General features: G+C 38.4%; 1 pseudogene; it reads right to left on the reverse strand.

Moving 5' to 3' along the window:
* The window catches only part of LOC140615148 (keratin, type II cytoskeletal 8 pseudogene), a 133489-nt pseudogene that overhangs the window by 101097 nt on the left and 18592 nt on the right, over nt 1-13800 (reverse strand).

A 13800-nucleotide genomic window follows, 5' to 3' on the forward strand; every position in this document is an offset into this window, starting at 1 on the left:
AATGATACTAGTTAACAAATACTGACTCCTCGCATATGTGCCAGACACTGTGCTCAATGCTTTATAAGCTGAGTCTCTTGTCATTCTCACAAAGACCTCAAAGGGCAAGTATTAACATCCCAATCCTATGGATGAATATGCCAAGGCTCAAAGCAATGAAGTAATTTTCCCAGAGTCACTCAACAGTAAGTGATGGATGGCATAGGACCCAAAATGAAATCTAGATCTAAAGCTTAAGCTTTTAAGCACTATACTATGAAGATGAGCTAGTGAACTTTATAAAGTGAAGAAAGGTCCAACAATAAAAGAATAGCATATTTTTATAAATGCAAGTCTCATTTATAAAGTATCAATTAAACTGAGTAGATGGGCTTTGCCTGGCCCTGAATGCATTATCAGAAAATAATAAATTACTTTAGCTAATAGTTTTGTCATCTTCACATACGGACGTTCTCCCCATTTGGGGATTCTACTGGGGAATCCCAAAGTGATTTCTAAATAATCTACATAAGTATTTATACCTCTTTCAACTAGAACCCACCACTCAAAAGAAAATGAAAACAAGAAATATCTAAAGACAGTGACTCTCTCTCCCTCCAACCAGGGTATTCCAGGGAAGGAAATTAAAATGCCACTTCAATGGGGAAAAAAATTGAATATTTAATCTTGGGTATTTCAATCTGTTCTTTTGGAACTTGGCAGTATTACAAATTTATTGGCATTTTTTTTTAAGGAAAATACTGTGGGAGGTCCGATTGGATTTATTTTTACATAGTCATACCCCTCCCAACCCTATTTAGAAGAGGCCAATCTTGAGGGATGTTTATTTTTTAAAACTCAAAAACAAATCAGAATATTTTTTCCTCCTTTAAAAAAAGTTTTCAATGCATTTTAATAAGGCTCAAACTGTCTCCCTATGAGTTTCCCTCAAGTTATCCATTTTTAATTGTCCTCAGATCTTGGCATCTTGATGCCATGGATAGGAATTGTGGCTCTGTTCTGCCAGTCTCTCCCACCCCCTTCCTTGTATGCTCACTGAAATAAGCTTTGCAGCCATCTGCATCTCCGTGTGGAGGCAGGCTGAATGTCAGCTCTCCCGCAGGCTCCACACAGAAGAGAACTCCAGAAGACCTGCTGATCTCGCACCCAAACTGCCATGCCCTTGACTTGCTGTCTTTTCCTATTAATATTTCAGCACTTGGGTTGCATGGGCTTGGGAAGCTCTTTTGTCTCAATAGGGAGCAGAAAGCAAGCTCCATAGAGGGTCTTTTTTCTGCAGACAGTTTGAGAACAAGTATTTAGTGTGACTAAAGAGAACCCTTCATTAATGACTTTTTGGTAGGCTAGAGAGACTAGATATTCATGCTAAACTTTAAGAAAGACAGAAGAGAAAAGTACAGGTTGGGCTGAATGTTGAATAGAAGGGAAGGATAGAAAAGGGAGAGAAGACATAATAAAGAAAGAGGCTAAGAGAGAAAAAGTTGAGAAAGAAGAGAGAATTTGAGGGAGGAATAAAGAAAGACAAAAAGAATATAGGGACTGTGCTTAGTGTTGGGCTTGCCATCATAGGTAAATCTATAGTAGGAAGGGGGGATTGATAAGAGAGACGGACGAAGGAAGAGAAAAAATAAAGAAACCTGTAATGCCTCCTGTGTATCAAGCATGCATTTGCTTTGGGCTTTCATATTCACTCTCTTAATTGCTCTTTACTAAAGTCCTATCTGGTAGGCATAAAGAAAACTAGGCTCAGAGTGATTTTGAAAGTTGCCTAAATTTCAAAGCTAATAGTAAGGTACAATCCTCACTGACCATTACATCATTAAGCAAACATTTGTTGAGTATCTTATGAAGAGATGCCAAAAGGTATGCCAGTTGTCCAAGTAAGTGACGTATAGTTCCTGCTCTCCAGAACCTCACAAGAAATTATAACAGATTTAGGGGTACCTGAGTGGTACAATTAGTTGAGGATCCATTTTGGCACAGGTTGTGATCTAAGGGTTGTGAGATCGAGCCTCAGGTCAGGCTCTGTGCTCAGCAAAGAATCTGCTAGAGACTCTTTCTCCCTCTGCCCCTCCCTCACACTCTTTCTCTCTCTCTCTCTTAAATCAATCAATCAATTAATCTTTAAAAAATGATTAACAAAAAAAATGATTAACAGATCCATTTGACAATAGAATGGAGTCTAGTCTCAAGCTGACTTGAAGAGATCACAGTTTAGAGAACTCCATATAATAGAAACCAATCTCTGAGTTTCAGAATGAAATCAGAAGTTCATTCTAAGTTGACTAGAATGTCTCTCAACTCTTTAGACTGTTGATGGAAGTTGCTTGGATGTAGTGCTCATGTGTCCCTCAGCTGTCTCTCAATCTAGAGATATTTTACTGAGGTCAATGTTTCCCACACCTATTTGGGTCAGGTCTGAGAAGATCTAGTTCTGAAAAAACATCAGCAAGATGATGGGCTAGGAGGCCCCAATTCTTGTCTCCCCTACAAAAACAAAACAAAACAAAACAAAACAAAACAAAACAAAACAAAACAAAACACAACAATAAATAAACCACAAACTGACAAAAGTAGCTTTGAGAAAGCTCTGGACTACAATGAAGCAGCAACAGAAATCCTGCAAAGCTCAAAAACTAAAGATGGCTGCACAGACAAGCATAGAAAACATTTTATCTGCATCACCCCAGCCCTGAGTCCAGAGCAGCCCAGTGCCCAGAAGGATTTCCTCTGGAAGACTTAACCCCAAAAGGAAAAGGAGAACAGGAGAAACACAACAAGCCACATCACCACTGTGAACACTTGTAACTTGTAGCCTTTGCTACTGAGGAGCCCCACAGTTTTCACCAATGCAGATCTAGCTGATGGAGCCACCGGGGGTCCTCCTCTCAGGGATGGAGTTATAGCTACAGTGAAACCTACTCTCAGAGACTCTGGTTGCTATAGTGAACCACTTACCAAATCAGAACACCATAATACCTCACTATCTACAGGACCAGAACTGCCACTGCTCAGCAGCCTACTTTTTGAATTCTAGGTCAAGGCTTTAACCTGCCAAAACTAGGTCCAAGCTGCCACTGCTCTGCCCCGTCCTCTGAGTCCTGACATAAGGCTTCAATGGGCCAATGTTGGGGCCATTCTGCTACTATTCTATGACTACCTCCTGGGTCCTAAGTCACGGCTTTGACACAGCATCACCAGGCTGCACTGCTGCAGTTCAGTGCCCTACCATGCTTTCTGAATTACAGCTTTGACACATCATCACCAGGTAAAGCTGCCATTGCCTTGTACCCCACCCCATGGCTGCTGCTTTGAACCTCTGTCATAAGGACTATGCTGCTTTGCTGGTGCTCTGTGCCCAATTCACTGGGTCTTAAGTTGTGGCATTAACCCACTCTCACTGAGGTGTGCTATTCCAGTTTTGTGTTCACTTTCCTGGGACCTGAGTTGATGCTTGGCCCAGCATCAATGTCCTGTGCTGCTGCTGCTCTGGGCCTCACCATTTGAGTCCTGAGTTAAGGCTCTGGCCAATATCACTAGGGCCAAGTTGCTGCTGCTCTGCACACTGCTATAGGCCTAAGCCACCACTACACTGCATTCTAGGGTCCACACTAGTACTGCAGCTTTCCCCCAGAGCCTGAGTCACTGCAGAAAGCCCCAAAGACAGAGACCCCAGTTCCCAGGTGGGAAGCTCAGTGAGATTCAAGAGAATACAGATAGACAATTCAATGAACTCAGGAAAACAATGTATGAACAAAGCCAAAATTTCAAAATAAAGAAAAACTATTTAAAAGAACTAAACAGAAATTCTGGACATGAGGAATTTAATAAATGAAACTAAAAATGCAATAGAGAGCTTCAACAGTAGACTCAATCAAACAGAAGAAAATCTCTGCAAACTTGAAGAAAGATATCTTGAAATTGCCCAGTCAGAGGAGGAAAAGGAAATAAGAAAGAAAAAGAGTGAAGAAAGCCTTTATGGATTATGGGACACTATCAAAACAAATTATATTTGCATAATGGAAGTCCCAGATGGAGAAGAGGGAGAAAAGGACAGAAAACTTACTTTAAATAAACTGGGGAGAGATACAGCCTTCTAGATACAGGAAGTTCAGCAATTCCCCAAAACTATTCAACCCAAAGAGATCTTCGCTGAGATACATCATAATTAAACTAAAAAATCAAAGACTAAGACAATTTTGAAAGCAGTAAGAGGAAAAACAACTTCTTGTGTACAAAGGAACCCCAGTAAGGCTATCTGCAGATTACTTAGTGGAAATCTTACAGGCTGAGAGAGTAGGAAAATATACTCAAAATGCTCAAAGAAAAACCTGCCAACCTACAATACTCTACCCAGCAAGGTTGTTCTTTAAAAACAAAAGAGGAAAAATGACTTTCCAAGACAAAGTTGAGGAAATTAATTGCTACTGGACCTGCTTGACAAGAAATACTAAAATTTCTTTAAGCTGAAATGAAAGGATGGTAATTATTAAGATAAAACATATGAAAGTACAAAATTCGCTGGTAAAGGTAAATAGTGAAATTCAAAATACTCTAGAGTACTGCAATGATGATGTGTAAAAAAACACTTGGAACTCTAGCATATAAGTTAAATGACACTGGCTAAAAAAACTAAAACTGCTATATTTTGTTTATGGACATACAATATTAAAAGACTTAAATTGTGACACCAGCAACATAAATGTGGGGAGTGGGGAAAATAAATGCATAGAACTTTTGAATGTACTTGAAGTTAAGCTGTTATCAGCTTAAAATAGCTCATGACTATAAAATATACTACTAAAGGAATCCCTGGGTGGCTCAGCGGTTTGGCGCCTGCCGTTGGCCCAGGGCGTGATCCTGGAGACTCGGGATCCAGTCCCACGTTGGGCTCCCTGCATGAATCCTGCTTCTCCCTCTGCCTGTGTCTTTGCCCCTCTGTGTGTGTGTGTGTGTGTGTGTGTGTGTCTATCATGAACAAATGAATAAAATATTTAAAATGTATATATATACTACTAAAGCCTTATGATACCTATGAAGTCTATATTAGATACACAAACAAAAAAAGAAAAAAGAATAAAAGCAGACCACTAATGAAAACAAAATCATCAATATATAAAGATAGCTAAAGAGGGGATCCCTGGGTGGCTCAGTGGTTAAGCACCTGCCTTCGGCTCAGGGTGTGATTCTGGAGTCCCAGGATCGAATCCCATGCCAGACTCCCTGCATGGAGCCTGCTTCTCTCTCTCTCTGCCAGTGTCTCTGTCTCTGTCTCTCTCTCTCTCTCTCTCTGTGTCTCTCATGAATAAATAAATAAAATCTTTAAAAAAAAAAGATAGCTAAAGAGGAAGAAAAGATCAAAGGAACTACAAACAATCAGAAAACAATTAATAAAATGGTGATAGTAAGTACTTACTACCAGTAACTACCTTAAATATAAATTATTTAAAATCTCCAATTAAAAGACATAGAATAGTTTAATGGTTAAAATAAAAAATAAAAATAAAAGACCTAACTATATGCTGCCTACAAAAGACTTGCTTAAGCTTTAAGGATATTTATAGGCTGAAAGTGAAGAGATGGAAAAATATATTTTGTTCAAATAGAAACCAAAAGAGAGCATGCATAGTTACAGTTATATCAGACAAAACAGGCTTTAATTCAAAAGCTGTAACAGGAGACAAATTTTACTATATAATGACAATGTGGTCAATCCATCGAGTGTATATTACAAATATAAGTATATACACATCCAATATCATAGCACCTTAAGATATTAAACAGATCTGAAGGCAGAAATAGCAATGCAGTAATAGTAGGGGACTTCAACACCACATTTTCAACAATAGGTAGTGTCCAGACAGAAAAATCAACAAGGGAAGAGAAGACTTGAATAATACATAAACCAAGTGGACCTAACAGACATAGAGAACATCCCAACCAATAGTAGCAAAATACACACTCTTCTCAAGCACACCCAAAACATTCTCCAGGTCACAAAACAAGTCTTAATTTTATGAAGACCGAATTCACATCAAGCATTCTTTGTGACCGCACTGTAGCATTAGAAATTAGAAATCAATAACAGCATTAGAAATCAATAACAGAAAGAAAGCTAGAAAGATTGCAAATAATGTGGAAATCAAACAGCATGCTTCCGAACAACAATGGGCCTAAAAAGAAATCATAAGGGACATCAAAAATAACTTGAGACAGACAAAAATGGAAGCCCCATACTAAAATTTATGGAGTGAAGCAAAAGTAGTTCTAAAATGAAAATTTACAGTAATAAATGCTTACATTAAGAAAAAAGAATCTCAGATAATCTAATTTTACACCTCAAAGAGCTAGAAAAAACAAACTAAGACCAAAGTTAACAAAAGGGGAAAAATTTAAGATTAGAGGAGAAACAAATTAAATAAAGACTAGAAATACAATAGAAAAGATCAAGGAAAATAAGTTTGCTTGTTTTTTAAAAGATGTATTTATTTGAGAGAGAGAGAGGTAGGGCAGGGTGAGGGAGAGAAATCCCAGGCTTGATCTCACAACCCAGATATCATGACCTGAGCTGAAACCAAGAACTGGATCCTTAACCAACTGAGCCACCCAGGTTTTTATTAAAGATAAACAAATATGATACACTTTTAGGTAGACTAAGAAATAAATAAAGATGAATCAAATTAATAAAATTATAAGCAAAAGAGGAGACATTACAACTGATACCACAGAAACACAAAGGGTTATAAGATACCACTGTAAAAAATTAATGCCAAAAAATTACCTAATTTAAAGAAGTGGATAATTTCCTAGGGACATACAATCTAACAAGATTGAATCATGAAGTAATAGAAAATCTGAACAGATCAATAACTAGCAAGAAGATTGAACCAGTAATCAAAACTCTCCCAACAAATAAAAATCCAGGGCCAGATGCCTTCACTGATGAATTCTACCAAACATTTAAAGGAGAATTAACACTAATCCTCTCTCAAAAAATTAAAGAGGAAGGAATACTTCCATGCTCTTTTTATGAGATCAGCATTACCTTTATAACAAAATCAGACAAGAATACTAGAAGAAAAGAAAATCACAAGCCAATATCCCTAATAAACATATTTGTAAAAATCCTCAACAAAATGCTAAGAAACCAAATGCAAGAGCTTCAAGAGCATATTAGAAGGATAATACATCATGATCAAGTGGGATTCAAGGGTGGTTCAACATATGCAAATCAATAAATGTGATTTGCCACATTAACAAAATCAAGGATAAAAATCATATGATCATGATTTAGATGCATTTGACCAAAAAAAAAAAAAAGCATTTGACTACATTGAACATTTTTTCATGATAAAAGCTATCAACAAATTAGTTATAGAAGGAACATTCCTCACCATAATGGAAACCATATACGACAGTCCCATAGTTAACATCATACTCTCTGGTGAGAAGTTAAAAATCTTTCCTCTAAGATCAGAAATAGACAAGGATGCCCACTCTTGCCACTTCTCTTCAACAGAGTACTGGAAGTTCTAAACACAGAAATTGCACAAAGAAAAGAAATAAAAGGCATCCAAATTGGAAGGAAAAAAATAAAATTATCTATTTTCAGATGATATGATCCCATACAGGAAGCCCTAAAGACTCCACCCCCAAATAAAACCCATTAGAACTAATAATTCAATAAAGTTGCAGGATGTGAAATTAACATACAAAAATCAATTATGTTTCTATAGACTAACAATGAACTATCTGAAAGAGAAATTCAGAAAAGTAGTCACATTTACAATACCATCAAAAATAATAAAATACTTATGAATAATTTAACCATAGAGGTAAAAGACTCATACCCTAAGAACTGTAAGACACTGAGGAAAGAAACTGAAGACACAAGTAAATAGAAGTTTATCTTGTATTCTTGGATTGGAAGAGTTAATATAGATAAAATGTCAATACTACCAAATCAAAAATACTACCATCAAAGAGGTGATATATATATAATGGAATATTATTCATCCATAAAAGAATGAAATTTCGCCATTTGCAATGATATGGATAGAGCTAGAGAGTATAATACTAAGCAAAATAAGTCAATCAAAGAAAGACAAGTATATATGATTACATTCATATGTGGAATTTAAAAAAACAAAAGAAAAGAACATAGAAGAAAAAAAGAGAGACAAACAAGAAATAGACTCTTAACTAGAGAGAACAAACTGATGGTTACTGGGGGTGGGATGAGCTAAACAAATCATGGGGATTAGGAGAATTAAAAATGCTTGTTGTGATGAGCACCGAGTGTGTTATATAGAAGTGTTCAATCAGTGAATTCTATACCTGAAACTAATATTATACTGTATGCTTGTTAACTAAGTGGTATTTAAATAAAAACTTAATTAAAAAAAAGAACTCAGAGATACCTGAGTGGCTTAGTTGTGAAGCATCTGACTCTTCATTTCATCTCAGGTTGTGATGAAACCCCAAGTCTAGCCCCCCATCAGGCATGGGGCCTGCTTAAGATTCTTTCTCCCCCTGTTTGTCTCTCCCTTCCTCTTAAAAAAAGAACTCATACAACTCAATAGGAAAAAAGCAAATAATCCATTTTATTTTTTAATATATATTTTTGTATTTATTTGAGAGAGAGCGAGCACAAGTGGGGCAAGGAGAAGAGAGAGGGAGACAGAGAAGCAGACATCTCGCTCAGCATGGGGTTCCATTCCAGGGCCCCAAGATCAAGACCTGAGCTGAAGACACTCAACTGACTGAACCACCCAAGCACCCTGCACATAATCCATTTTAAGTGGGCAAAGAACCCAAACAGACATTTTCTCAAAGAAGACATATAGATAGCCAATAGGTATATGAAGAGGTGTTCAACATCACTAATTATCAGGGAAATCCAAATCAAAACCACATAAGATATTAATTCACACCTATCATTATAGCTATCATAAAAAAGACAAGCAATAGCCAATGTTGACAAGGATGTAGGGAATGAGGTACCCTTACACACTGCTGCTGGGAATGTAAATTGTTACAGTCATTACGGAAAAACAATATGATGATTCTTTTTTTTTTTTTTTTTTTAATTTTTATTTATTTATTTATGATAGTCACAGAGAGAGAGAGAGAGAGGCAGAGACATAGGCAGAGGGAGAAGCAGGCTCCATGCACCGGGAGCCGGATGTGGGATTCGATCCTGGGTCTCCAGGATCGCGCCCTGGGCCAAAGGCAGGCGCCAAACCGCTGCGCCACCCAGGGATCCCTATGATGATTCTTTAAAAAATTAAAAATAGAACAACCATATAATCTAGCAATCCCACTCCTGGGTATATATCTGAAGGAAATGAAATCAGTATCCCAAGGAGATTATCCGCACTTCCATGTTTATTGCAGCATTAGTCATAATAGCCAAAATATGGAAACAACCTTAGTGCCCTTTGACAGATGAGTGGATAAAGAAAAAAATGGATAAAAGAATGGGTAAAATGGAATATTATTTAGCCACAGGAAAAAAGGAAATTCTAACACTTGCAACAACATGGGTAAAAGTGGAGGGCATTATGCTAAGTGAGATAAGCCAGACAAAGAAAGATAAATACTACACGGTATCGCATATATGTGGAATCTACCAAAGGAAAAAAAAAAAGCCAGTTTCATAGAGACAGTAAATAGACAGGTAGTTGTGAGGGGCTCAGGAGATCGAGAAATTGGAAACGCAGGTTAAAAGCTACAAACTGGGTCGCCTGGGTGGCTTGGCGGTTGAGTGTCTGCCTTTGGCTCGGGGTGTGATCCCGGAGTCCTGGGATTGGGTTCCACATCGGGCTGCCTGCATGGAGCCTGCTTCTCTCTCTGCCTGTGTCTCTGCCTCTCTCTCTGTGTCTCTCATGAATAAATAAGTAAATTCTTTTTTAAAAAAGAAAATAAATAAAAGTTACAAACTTCCAGTTATAAGAATAAATTCTGAGGCCCTAATGTACAACATGCTGACTACAGTAAATAAATACTGTGTTGTATATTTGAAAACTGCTGAAAGGAATAGATCTTAAGTGTTCTTACCATAAACAACAAAAACAAACAAACATAACAACAGCAAAAGAGTAACCATGTGAGATAATGAATGTATTGTCTTGATCTTGATAATCACCACAGTGAATATGCATATAAAGTCATCATATTGTACACCTTAAATACAAAAAATTATGTTTGTCAATTTTGCCTCAATAAAGTTGGAAAAATAGAAATTTTAAAAAAGAATAGGAATTGAGTTGAGCTACAAAAAAAAAAAAATCTATCTCATGCAAAAATGAAGACCTAGGACCAAAGTACTGTAGGCAGAAGGAAAACCACAAGCACAAAACTCTAAGGCCTGTTATGTGCTAGGAAAGACAGAAGTCTAAAATGGACAAATTTAAGAAAAGGGAAGAATAGGAACTGTAAGCATGGATTGTAAATTGTAACAAGGATTTTAGATTTCATCCTCAGTGCAAAAAGAAGCCATGAAGAGTTATAAGCAAGTAAATGGTGTGATCTCATGTGTTTGAAGAATGGTTTAGGCTGGTGGGGAGAAGAGTAGACAGAAAGTAAGGGACCAGATAGTTGATCAATTCAGTAGTCCAGATGATAAAAGAGGATAGTTAGGACTGGTAGTGGCAACAGAGATGATGAGAAGTTCAGATAAAGAACATCGTGTAGGGGCATAGTCAGTGAGACTGTCTCATCAATTAGATGTGCTACAGAGGGCAGAGCAGAGAAATGGAGGACAACTGCTCTGTCTCTAGTTTAAGCAGTACAGTGGAAAGTGATATATTTACCAAGACTGGGAGGAGTAGGTAAGAAACACGAGTTTTCATTAAGTTGTTGGCATACAGAAACGATAGTTATCTCTTGGATGTTATAGTTTGAGATGCATTAATTAAATATATACTAGTGGTGATGTCTAATAGACAGTTGGGCATAGAAGTTAAAATTCAATGGAGAAATTGGGGCGAGAGGCACAAATTTTTAGCACATACAGGGAGAAGCATAAATAGATAAAAGAAGTGGTCTAAGATCTAAGCCATGAGGTATTTCAACATATAATAGGCCAAACAGAGAAGAGGGAATAAGTTCAAAGGTTAGGAAGGAATGACCTATGAGGTACAAAGAAAATTAGGACTGTGATATCAGGAAAGCCAAGAAAAGAGAGTGTCTCTATAAGAAGGGTCAGAAGAGTTATATACTGCTGAGAATTCCTATAAAATGAGAACAGGAGGTAGCTATTGAATTTGGCCAGATAGAGGTCACTGGTGATACTGAAAAGAACAGTTTCTATGGAGTGTTTGGTAAAGAAGCCTAATTAAAATAGTCTGAGGAAAAAAAAAATAGTCTGAGGAAAGAAATGGAGAAGAAGGAGAGGCACTACATGATTCCTTTGAGAAGTTCTGCTTTGAAAGGGAGCAGAGAAATGGAGCAGGTTTTAGAGATGGACCTCAATCAAGAGAGTAGGCTTTTCTCCCCTCATAATGTGAAAAGCCTAAGTTAGGTTTCCCTGAGATGAGAATTCATGTATGAATAATTTATTTTTTAAGGATGGATGGATGGATTGATTGACTGATTGACTTATAAGATTATGCATGAGCAGGGGAGACAAGCAGAGATAGAGGAAGAAGCAGATGCCTCGCTGAACAGGGAGCCCGATGAGGACTCAATCCCAAGACCCCGAGATCATGACCTGAGCCAAAGGCAGACACTCAACCAACTGAGCCACCCAGGCGCACCTTGTTTGAGTAATTTATTATGAAGACAGTGTCCCCTGAATACTAGCAAGGTAATGGGAGTAACAAAATGGGGAGAGAAAGAGGGCCAGCAAAGGTGGGATCTCTGACAAGGTCCCACTGGAAGCAGCTTCTGCCTAATACATCAGGGGAACTGTGTGGTGTGAGGTACCTTCAGACTCTTCACACCTGAAGCAGGGGATACTGGGCTCTCACAATCACCCCTACCATCTGCCCCCTCCTTCCATTGCAAATAAATTCCAAGAATTTCTGGATTTCTAAGAAGAAATTAGAAGTAAAAGAGCAGGGAAGTGAGTGGGGAGCTCACCAAAAAAGAGACAGAGCAGAGGAAGGAAGGAAGGAAGGAAGGAAGGAAGGAAGGAAGGAAGGAAGGAAGGAAGGGAGGGAGGGACGCAGGCAGGCAGGCAGGCAGGCAAGCTGAGAAGTGCACCATCTAAGAGATGGCTGTCCTCTCCTGAAAGAAGTTTCATTGGAGACTTTCATAGACTCTGTAGGAACCTGTTTCTGTTTTGCAGCATGGAATTTCATGCCAAAGATATTTACTGAGCACCTACTACATGCTTATCATGATTCTTCAGTATTGATTTTCAGGCAAGGATGGAGCCTGGGGCCTTTCTGCAATAAGCTGTGTGGTTTCCATAATGGACGTAAACTTATCATATACAATCCAAACACAAAGACTTGTAAGGACTGAAGGGCTTTACTTATGCTTTCAATATCCATTCAACAATCATTTTTTCAACCTCAAGCCCTGAGTACTTACCTGGAGTTCAGTAGAAAGCAGATTGTTTTCTTCCTGCCTCTGACCAGAAATAGAGATTTTGCAATGCAAACTCTGATGACAGTTTGGTTGTTGGCATGAGTGAGATCATGGATTTCTCTGCTCCTACTGTTCTACTGATGGAAGAAGAATATGGCTAACACTCACAACTTGCAGGAAGAAGACAGGGGATTACACAGGCCAATTTCATAGACTCCGCAGCTCTAAACACGTATTCAGTTCCCAGAATTGTTCATCCTGCTTGGTGCTGAGACTACAGAAATGAGTAAGAAAGAGTCCCAGCCTCTGATAGGCTGGACAATATCCAAAGGTAATACAGAAACACATAGAGTACCAGCAAACATCAATCTAAAATTATGTGAATCTCATGCCCATTTCTCTTTAATCCTGACGGAACTGCTCAGCTCAGTAAATTAGCATTTACTCTGAGCCATATTGTGATATAAAAATTCATTGTCACTTTTTGATACCTCCTTCCTTCTCCATAGCCAGGACTGTTGTTATATTTTAAAATCTCATTTCCTTAAACAGGCTCATCAAGCTGACAATGCAAGAGCGGTAATAAGCCCCAGAACGGTTTGAGCCCACCTTGAGACCCAACTCCATAAATATACCTGGTTGCTAGGGCACCTCAGATTCAGAGTGTTTTCTAAGCACGTGCAGGTCCCTTTGTCAGTTTCTAGATACAGTTAGCCTTATAGGACTGGGCATTTCATTGTATTGAGGTGTGAGGATATAATTGGATGGAAAGACCAGTCCATTATCTAGTTAGTAGAATTCTTTCAGGGAGAAACATGACCCTACATTGGTCAAAGCTAAAACATGAAGGCTCCTTCACCCCACAAACATCATGGAGTTCTGTTAGTAACACTGTGCTATGCCATAACCACCACCACCACCACCACCACCCCCAACCCCCCTTCAGAACTCAGGCACACACCGTCCTGCTGTTAGAGCATTGGCAACTCATTTATTTGTCTCCCAGGACTGCTGTAACAAAGCACACAAACTGGGCAGCTTATAAGTAATAGAAATGTATGATCTCAAAGTTCTGAAGCCTGGAAATTCAAAACCAAGGTGTGTACAGACAAGTTCCTCCTGAGGGCTGTAACGGAAAAATCTGGCCCTAGCTTCTCACCTAGCTTCTGGTAGCCCCAGGCATTTATTGGTTTGCAGATGGCAATCTCACTGGGCCTTCACATTGCCTTCTCTTTACACATGTCTATGTCTGTGTCAAAATAT

The sequence above is a fragment of the Canis lupus genome, chromosome 23, assembly GCF_048164855.1.
Source record: "Canis lupus baileyi chromosome 23, mCanLup2.hap1, whole genome shotgun sequence".
NCBI classification, from domain to species: Eukaryota; Metazoa; Chordata; class Mammalia; order Carnivora; family Canidae; genus Canis; species Canis lupus.